Raw genomic sequence first — 10,184 nt, forward strand, 5'->3', positions numbered from 1 at the left:
TTCTTACTATGGAAACTGATGACAATTCCTTGAAGGGCATTTATATGAACAGCAATCCAAAGCTAGGGCTTCATCATGCTCTCCCTAAAATCAGTGGAGTGAGAACAGGTTAAGGTTACTGCTGTCAGCCCACTTAATGTGAACAAAAGTAGCTTTGCAATCATACAGCATTGTCCCTAATTTCCAAGCTTTCACTGGTCAAACCAGCACATGGAAGTGATGCAACCACGAAGTAAAACAATGACAGCTTTGATCCTGCACCTTGTATGCAGTGAATTAACCTCCCTGACGTCTTCACAAGGAATCACCTGAATAAGGGTACCAGATAACAAACACCCTAAATTCCAAGATCCCAGTAGATACAGCACACATCAGTACTGGAGGCAGAAAGGCAGCGGCACAGCGGATTGCTTTGTGGTATTGTTTGATACTGCCCCCTTTTGCCAAACAGCAAGTCAACAGCCTAGGCTTCACGCAGAAACTTTTCATGTCATGTATTTGTTTTCAGGAAAACATATTCATGCAGATGGTCTTGTTTAACCCTAGCATGACTGCTCACATGATTATTAATCCTCATTAAAATAGAAATCTGTTGTTCAAGCCACGTTTAATATCACAGAGTGAGACTGCTCTCCTGTTCTCTCAGGAACATTTCCTCTAACAAGGACCCATCATGTCTCAGCCCAAGTCAAGCAGGACTTTTACAACTAACTAGAAGGTAAGAAGCAAAGACTATAAAGTCTGCGTGTATGTTCCCCCAAGTCAGCTGTCTGCCTGGACAATAAAGGGCAATCAAACTGGACAACCAAAGCCATTTTGTTTGGGCGCTTGTTTCATCTTACTGTAAAGCAAATAAAATCCCATGGCACCACTTGTATTGAGTTTCTTATCAGGCTACACGTATTCCTACTGAACCCGTCCTTATGCCATCTTTTTGAGTCTATGCAAACTGATAGGGGCCACCTTGTTCAAAGTCATTCCCCACACAGACACTCATCCCCTACATCTCTTTGTTCAAGCCTTTTGTCTTCTGGGGTTGTGCTTTTTCACTCGCTGGAGTTTGCACATTTTCTCCTCCCTGGTTGCCCCAGCTCTTTGCGGGAAGGCAGGGAGGTCACAAAGGGCAGCCACTGCCAATTCCATCAGCCTAACGGGCTGGGGGGATGAACAAAGCAAATATCTATATTCTGAATGGCGGGATCTCTCTCCCCTCCATGACTTCAGGATTAACATGTCCCTGACAGGGAAGGACAAAAACTTAACCTCTCTGAGGAAAAAAAGCAAGATAGAGAGAAAAAAAGGAGAAATCGCCTCCACTTCACTGAAAACGCAAGAGGCATAACCTAAAATGCAGAGATTCCCTACTATAGTCTGCCTAGTGCAGAGTCTATTTATCATCCAATCCAATCTGAACAGAAAAGTTTTAGTACAAAAGGGAGAAAAAATGAAAAAAGATGATTCAAGTGGCTGTTAAAAAACGAAATCTCTATTAAAAAATCTGGTTAAATATCAGCAGGATTTTTCTTTTTCCCACTGCCGCCTTCTCTGCAGTTTATGACCAGTTTTCTCCCTTGGGTGCTTACAAATCACACATATAATCAAGAGAGCACTTTTCTGTATGAGTAGCTTGTTCCAGCTACTCTCACTCCTGCTCCTTGCCTTCACTGACCCGGGATCTCTGCTGATCTCAAACAGCAATAAGAATCAAAGCCCATTATAACTTTTAGCTTAGTTGGTTTCTATTTTGTTCGCAGTGCAGTCAGCTTGGGGTCTCAGCCTACCACTGAACCTATCCAGAGGCAAAGAGAGCTAACCTCTTGCTGCTCAGACTATAATTTAGGAAAAGAAGTATTTTCTGTAATGAGAGGGAACACTTGCGCAATAAAAAAAAGAAACTTTAATATGATCCCAAACTTATATATCCATGCATAACTAGTTCAAGGGAAAAAAAGAAAAAAAAAAAGAAAAAAAAAGCAAAAAAATTAAAACCCAGCCAAAAATAAAAACAAAAAGCCCCCCAGGACCTGGCATCTGCCATGTTTGGAGACCTTTTTTAAGGGCAGGAAATTATCTACGAGTCTGAACTGAGCCAACAGAGGACAGTGAACCTTTAGGATAAAGATACTCCTCTATACTTACGCTCCACCTAAAAGCCCATGAACAGACAGGTTCAGCACCGACTTGGCAAGCACACCTTTTGTTTGTTTCCTCTGAGGCGTAACAGTATGCGTGCTCCTGGGCAGCACCGGGGAGCAGATGGTAGTGCTGGAAAATACAGATCTCCAACTTTTGGTGTGGGTGTTGGAGCTGGATCCACAAAGGTTGTTTCTGGGAATCCTCCCTCCTGCCCCCCCCCCCACCCCCGGCCCCATAAGTTTCTAACAATACACGGAGCTAAGGAGCCACACAAGGCGCTCTGCTTCCCTCTCCCTCTCCCCTTCGCTTTTGATCTCCATCAGGACGTGAGCTGAAATTTAACGGGCCACCCCTACCACAAAGACAAATTACCATCTGAAAAAAAAAAAAATCATTAATATCCCTCCGTCTAGGCTATCCGGCTTCCTACCACTGCACCCCCTTCCCTCTCGCCACAGCCCCGCTCAGCGGGTTTAGGGAGAGCTGGGAAGGTGGAGGGGAGAGAAAGGGGAAAGAAACCACCTCCACTGCCACCTCCTACCTAACGTCCTCTCCAGCGCTGCCGGACTGCAAAAACAGCGACAAGAAAAGCCCTTTTCGCTCAACAGCCCGCGGGGGGCAGGAGGACGGCGCACCGAGCGCCATGCACAAACACACACCCACGCCCCGCAGGGTGCCCCCGGCCCCTCCATCACCCCGCGGCGCTGCCCCGCGCCGGCCGCCGCAGGGCTGCGCCGGGGGCGGCGGAGCCGGGCAGGAGCCCGGCTCTCCCCACCTCCCCGGGACCCCCATCCCAGCGCAGCCCGCTCGCCCCGGCCCCCCGCCAACTTGGGAAGTTTGCGCGCCCCCTCCCCGCGGCCGGGCCCGCCGCCCGCCCCCCGGCCCGCCGCCGCGCTGCGCTTACGGGGTGGCCGCCGGGCTCCCGGTGCGGGGCTCACCGGCACATCGCGCTCCGGCTGCCGCAGGAGCGGGGGCAGCCGCGGCTCGGCGCGGCGCGGCTCGGCTCGGCGGGGCTGGGCTCGGCGCGGGGCGAGCAGGGGAGCGGAGCGGCGGCTCTCCCCAGCGCGGCGCTTAGGGAGCGCCGCCTCGGGCCATGCGAGCGGCGGCGGGCAGCGTCCCCGCGGCGCGGCCGGAGTTGGGACCGAAGTCCTCCCCTGCGCTCCGCTGTCTCTTCCAGGAGGCTCCTATCAGCACGGCTTCAACTCTTTCCATCGGAGACCGGGGGGAGGAGAGGGAGGAGGCGGAGGAGGAGGAGGTAGGGAAGGAGGAGGGAGCTAGGGGCTGGCAGCCCCAACTCGCACTGATGTCAACTAATATATTCAAAGTTCAACAGGGCATTTCTTCGCAGGCGAATCGCCCTCCCCGCCCTCCCCGCCGCTCGCAGCCGGCCGCCCCGGGCCGGCGGGGGGTCCCGCGGAACAGGGCGGCGCTCCGAGGCCGGACCCCTGCCGAGGGCGGCCGGCGGGGCTGGCCCGAGGCGGGGTGGGGGGTGGGGGGGGGTCGGGGATAGGGGGATGGCACACTTCTCGGGCGGACAGGTTCAAGTGCCGCCGGCGTGGGGAGGTCTAAGGGTGGAGGAGAGGCACCAGCCGCGAGCGAGGATAAGAGCCAGCGCCGGAGCGATGCTTGTATTTAAATCCCCCCCATCTCTCCCTGCTGGAAGGGGCAGGGCCGGCAGCGTTGCTGTGGCGGTGGCTGGGATGGGAGCGGGGCGCGGGGGAGCCGCCGGACTGGGGCTTGGAGTCGCGGCCGCGGGCCCTCCGGCCGGACGTCGGGCTGCAGGGCTGCCGTGCAGACCCCGCGGCAGCGGCCTTCTGGAGGGGCCGCCCGGCAGGGCTTGCAGCGAGCCCTGGGCGGAGCGCGGTCCCCCCCGCCCGCGGCGGCTCCCCTCACCCGGGGCCCGGGCTGAGGCTGCGTCTCCCCGTCGCGATGTGCCCCGGCTCGCCGGGGGCGAACGGGGTCGAAATGAACCTGAGGAGGGACGCGTCAAAGTTTTCTCACGCCGAAGCGGAGACGCCGGCGGAAAATCCGCGGCGAGGCGCGTACGCGGCGCGGAGCGCAAGGGAGAAGCAGCGCCGCTGTGCGCTGCCCGGCGGGAACGCCGCCCGCCCCGCTCCGCTCCGCTCCGCGGCCCGCCGAGCCCCGGGGCCGGTCGGCAGCGGCCGCAGTCCCGCGCCGCCCCGGCGCTGCCGGCCGGGGGCCGCCCGCGGGGAATCGCTGGGACACACACACGCACGACTACATCAAACGTGTTTTTGCAAGTGGCTGATGTGCCGCGGTGTCCCCGCGGTGCTGCACGGTGCCTGTACACCGTTAGCGGCAACCGCATAAAGCTATAGGATGATCTCTGCTGTTGGACAAGCAGCCTGGCAGCAAAAGGATAAAAATACATCTGGTCTGGTTTAGTGACATTTAAAAATCGGAAGATAAGAGCCTCAGTTACTTATCAGCTGAATCCCCAGATAGAATGGCCTGCACTGATGCCGTTGCATATGTATGTGTACGTATATAATGAGACTGGGATTTTTTTCTTCTGTAGACTGATCCAGTCGTTCATGTTGACAGTATGTTATAGCTATATAAGAGCAGTGTAATTGTATGATGGCTCATCAATGCTATGACAGCCAATTGTGGTGGCAGTGGGTGTTCTCCCAATTCACGTCTCAGAGAAGTAACAGCATAGATCCACTGCAATGATCATAATACAATACGCAATTATTTGCCTGTACTTAATTTCTCAGTTCTTCCTTAATCAAGTAACTATATCACTACACTCATGCAATAATGCATTTTTGGATACAGCTTGTTAGAAACAGTTGATACATTATTTATATGTATAGCATTTTCAATCCGCTTTCCATTTTAAAACTTGCACTGGAAAGTGTAGGACAGTTAATGGGTACAAACTAGTTGCAATGTGGCTATGTATTCTGCTCAAAACCCTGGGATAAGCCCCAAGTCAGGCATAGCCTGGAAGGTGATGAGCAAACTGCCCCATGCACAGTGGCATCGCATCTGCCCCTCTTTTTTCATCCCCATCTCTGCTGAATACCTACAGGAAAAACTTTAGCTGATTTGTTGTGATAGCATATTCTTAGAGTGCTGTCTTAATTTACATGTGAATAGTAAATAACTGTCAAGCTCCTCTATTTCCCTAATATGCAGGATGATATCTTTCAATTTAGCAGATTAAATTTTAAATAATGATGTACAGCATCCTGGGTGTTCGGAGCAGAACACAGTGCAGGGCTGTACTGCTGTGCTGGGACACTATTGGCTTTCTTTTTCAGTTTCACTATAGAGCGGGGCGGTTTGGTTATCTAAGCCTCAGGGATAAAACACCTCACCGAATGCCGCAAATACACATGTAATTTCCAGAAGACTTGGCTCAACCTTTCTTCCTCCTAAGACTTGCAGATGAAGCACTGAGCATTGAACAGTAAGTAGCATGAGATCACATAAACTGTTTTTCCAATGTCTGTCAACATGTAAAGGTCTAATGGATAGCACTCTTCTGTTAAAGAGAACATAGTTTGCCCTAAAATCTTCTTCTAGTGTTTTCCTGCTACTATTTTGCTGGTTTTCCCCCAAAGCTGGCAGTACTTCTGTTGGTCATGTGTGTGCACACATTGCTCAGACACCCATGAATAAAGGTGCACATAAATTAAAGTCCTGTAATGTTTCCTTGGACACGCAGGTCCTGACACCGTAATGCCATTACACAGCATGACATCTCCAAAATCACTGGCCAGACAGGGAAACTACTCAAATCCTTTTAGTAAAGGGCTTGTGACGCAAAGCAGTACAGTTCAGGTTCTTTGAAAAAGACAGAAATGCCATGGGAAAAGTCAGGGTATTGCATGTGAAGTGATCTATATCAGTTTGTTTTCAGTCTCCAAATCCTAAGCCTCACTAGGGAGAGGATGTACCAGGTTCCCGTTCCAGGCTTGGCGGAGACTGAGCTCTTGGCAAGACCCATCACAGTTGCTCGCAGAGGTGTTGACCTGCACCTCTGTGCAGAGCCACCTCTGCTAGAGGAACACCCCTCACTCTGCTCTTCTCCTGGCTTGTCCCCCCAGTCGCGCATGAGGGAGAGATGCGGTGCTCGCTGCGGGTGGTTTCTAGCCAGCGCAAAGTGCAGTTTCACCAAAAATAAGAGGTCTGTGGCGGAGCCCCGTCCTCCCCGCTGCGCCCTCCCCGCCGCTCGGGCCGGCTTTCACCGCTAGGTGCTGCTAGTGCCTCCCGATGCGACCGGCGCCGCACGGGGCCCAGACGGGCCGGCCCGGCCCGAGCACACGCCGGCACGGAGCCGCCCTACCCGCGGGGTCACCCGGGGCCGGGGGCGCACCCCCTTAGCCGGCGGGGAACCGATCCAGGCGGGTGCCTGCGCACGCTGTGGGCTTGTGTAGCGCACACGTGTGAGCGGGCTGCGTGGCCAGCCGGCGGCTTGGGCAGCAGGAGGTCTGGCACCGCTTCCCCGGGAGCTGGCTGGAGGAGTGAGGGCTGTAGGGAGCTGGGGCAAGACCCCATTGCTTGGAGAGCAGTGCTTGTGCAAGGGGGAGTGCCACTGCCTGCGGAGAACAGGGGCCACCTTTGCTGCCTCCAAGCGGAGCGGTGCAGGGCACCGAAGGGGACGGGGGAGAGTTAAAGGGAGCAGGGGCGCGGGCTGTGGAGGAGGAGGAACAAAACTCGGAGGGATGACAGGTCTTTGGCCCGTAGGGCAGAAGGCGGCAGGATAACACCAAGTGCACTGTTGGGCGCTGGTGGGGACAAGAACCCGCAAGTGTAGAACAGAGCTCTGTGGGGCAGGAAGAGATCAGGCCCAGGCTTTTTGTGAGTGAGGTCATCCAAAGACAGTACCCTGAATCGCAGCTAGCATTGCATTTTGCAGCCCAACCGCAGTAGGCTGTGTTAGTCTGCAGGTGCACACAGAAAATCAATCTATGACCGAACTGGCTGTGCGGACCTGCTTGAACTCGAGCTGTTCTGGGCGTTCAGATAAGCTTTACTGGTAGATGTTTTAGGGGGAGATCTGGAGGAAAATCTTGACTCTGGCCTCATCGTCTGGAGGCTAGGCGACAATATTCACCCAGACTTGATCTCTGGACCACGATTCCACAGTAGTAGCAGTCTCATTAGAAAAGTAATTTTGCTGTAGATGGCCAGACCATTTCACATAGACTGAGGGAAGGGGAAAGCGCATATGTCAGTGGCAAAAATTTTAAATTATGCTTAAATTTAGAGCTGGGCACATGTGTTCAGCCAGTCACATCAGTAGCTGACTACAAGTTTTTATCTCCCCGTAGCGCTGCAAGGGGAGAAGCGGGGTTGCCATGAGGAAAACAGTCAAAATATATGCGGCAAAATGTTCTTTACAACTTTATGCTGATGCAAGCGACTGACCCAAGTGGAGCCTAAACTCCCTTCTAGATGATGCAGTGTTTTCTCAAAAGGGGAAAAAAGCATTTCTAAATACAGTATCAGCAAATACTCAAAAGCAATGGCATGCAATAATAGTGGTAGTAAGCATTATCCTGAATACTGAGATCTAGATCTGAAGCCAAATGGCCATTAGCCATAAAATATTTAGGTACATGGCTTTTTTCTTGAATTTAAAATAGGTTGCTAAATAGTCACAGTTGTGGTTTCCGGGCTCAGTCTGGTGGCGACAGTAACATTTTAATTTATATTAAAGAGAAGGCAAAGTTAAATCCATGACACGAACTAAGAGTCAGATGACCTGAAAGCAGGAGAATACAAATGAGCTCCCTGGAGAGAAGAGGCTGTGATGGAACAAATAGAAAAATACAGAGGAATGACTCGAGTCTATCACCGGAGTGACTGTATTTCACTTGGAAAGAAATCAAATGAGCTTAAATTGGGACAACTGCTTTATTTTCAGAGAATTACATCTGAAGCCTCTGCTGCCTACAGACAAGTGATATACAATTGTTTCTCCCTCTGAAGCCAGGCATTATTAATTGCCAATTTTCATATGTCACTCGACACGAGGAAGTCAGCAAAAGTCATCATACTTAATAGAGGCAGGCCTGAGTATTCCCACTGAGTCTCACAGAAGTAGAAAGGTCCCTGTTTGTAGACAAAGATTCATGAAATGTAAAAGTTAACTACATGATATACCAGGTGGGAAGGAATGTTAACCTGAGACACTTGTAATTGCCCAGTGAGCACCCACATTGAGGTAAGATATACAGCACCTAGCAGTCACCTATTTGTTGGCAAATAAAAGAAGCAGTGAAAAATTAGTTTTTAACAACACCATTAGGAGGTTTGATACTACATCAGAAACTGCTTTCCCTCCTCCTCTAACTCATGCTCTGAGCCTAGAGGCTGTGTTTATTGGAAATTACTTCTGCCTTGAGACTGGAAGTGTAAAACCTAGCACTGAACACCTTTATGGTGCTCCTAGATATATATTATCTGAGGGACTGAAAACTTCCTTGGCAAATATAAGTGGGATTTTTTTTTTCCCCTGGGGAGTATAGGTACCTTTACAGTAAGACTTAAACTTTAATTTAAAGACATGTTGTTTGGCACATCAAATGTCTCACTGAATGTTCTGTACAGGAACCAGATTTGAATGGAAAGTGAATCCAGGGCTGTTGACAGCTTATCTACTGACTTTGTATCCAACCTTAGGCAATTCAGCTCAAAGATGAGCACAACACTGCAAGTTCCCATTACAACCTTTGCAGTATCTCACCCTATTTTAATTTTCCTTTAAACAGCTACATTAAAATGCTCTACAGGGACCCACTTATACAACAAACTGTTATGTCCAGGGAGCTGTGCTCTACTGCAAAGTCTGGGTCTAAATGTGAGCAGGTTTTGAAAGAATTAGCATTCCTTCCTCCACCCATTTATGTGATGACCAATGTCTTGGTAATGCAGCTTGCAGTATCTGGTTTGGAAAATACAATTCTCGGTACAGTGGGAATGTGAACATGCTGGTAAAACTGAATGTCTCTTCAGCAGATTGTAATTCTCCTGTAGTATTTGGAACTCATGGCCAAAAAGCCATTCTGAGGACTTAGGAAATTTGTAGCACTCAGTTAATACGGTGTCCTTCCATACTTGCTTGTTTTTAATTAACTTAACTAAAAACCATACTGAACCTACTCAGTATGTGATATTCAGATGCTTTTAATTTAAATCAAAATGAATTCACTTTCAAATCTCACCCACTTCAGCTGCAGGGCTGTTTAAACTAAAAGGTCAGAAGGAAAAAAAATATTTTTAAAATGAAACCCTTTTAGTCTTCTCAATCAAAATATGAACTGCTTTTAAAGCATATTTTCATCTTTAGGCAGAGGCCAATTATTTTAAATTTCAACTCTCCATTTTGCAGATTTTCAGACAGGTATTAAAAATAAGGTCTTAAAAAAGAAACTGTACTGTAGCTTCACCTATGATTGTTGTGACCGAGTCACAAAATCTTTCCTCTCTTAAGAGGCCCATTGGAACTGATGGAGACAGATCCATGATCTTTGGGAAAACATGGTTTCAAATTCCTCGACAGGATAGGTATGATTTCACAGGTTGAGACATTTCTCAACAACAAACCTGAAATGTAACACTAAACCCAACAGCTCTGCCTGCTACTTTAGGGGAACATAGCTTAGATCTGCACATTGTAGCCATGTTCCCTCTTGAACTGCAATGTACCCCTTTGTGACTTGGCAATGCGATGGAAGGCTCTGCTTTAGGGAAACCTCCTTGTGAAGTACAAGGAGGTGGAGGTCTCCCACAGAGAGCCCTCTCTGCCCTCTTCACTGGCTGATTCATTGAGGCAAGGCGGCTTCTTCTCTCCCACACAAAAAGAAAGGTGGTGGAAGCAGTTCTGTGATGAAAGGGAATCTTGGGCCTAGGCTGAGCTGTCCCAAGAAGAGCTAGTAATACATGGAATATGAATATTCATTGTTATTTTATCATTGGTAAACCTAAACACCAGGAAGAGGTTGAGCTGGATGTTACTACAACGTGGCCTGTTTTTGTTAAAGAAAAAAGCTGGAAGAGACAGCCACCTT

General features: G+C 50.0%; 1 protein-coding gene across 2 annotated transcripts in view; it reads right to left on the minus strand.

The window, feature by feature from the left end:
- Positions 1 to 3,352, minus strand: part of SEMA5B (semaphorin 5B) — a 281,599-nt gene extending 278,247 nt beyond the window's left edge. For both annotated transcript variants that reach the window (XM_049804042.1, XM_049804051.1), the window contains exon 1: positions 3,041 to 3,352. The gene's annotated coding sequence lies outside the window, so the exon portion shown is untranslated. The remainder of the gene's footprint in view (positions 1 to 3,040) is intronic.
- Positions 3,353 to 10,184: the final 6,832 nt, after the last annotated feature.

Source organism: Accipiter gentilis, chromosome 1, assembly GCF_929443795.1.
Source record: "Accipiter gentilis chromosome 1, bAccGen1.1, whole genome shotgun sequence".
NCBI classification, from domain to species: Eukaryota; Metazoa; Chordata; class Aves; order Accipitriformes; family Accipitridae; genus Astur; species Astur gentilis.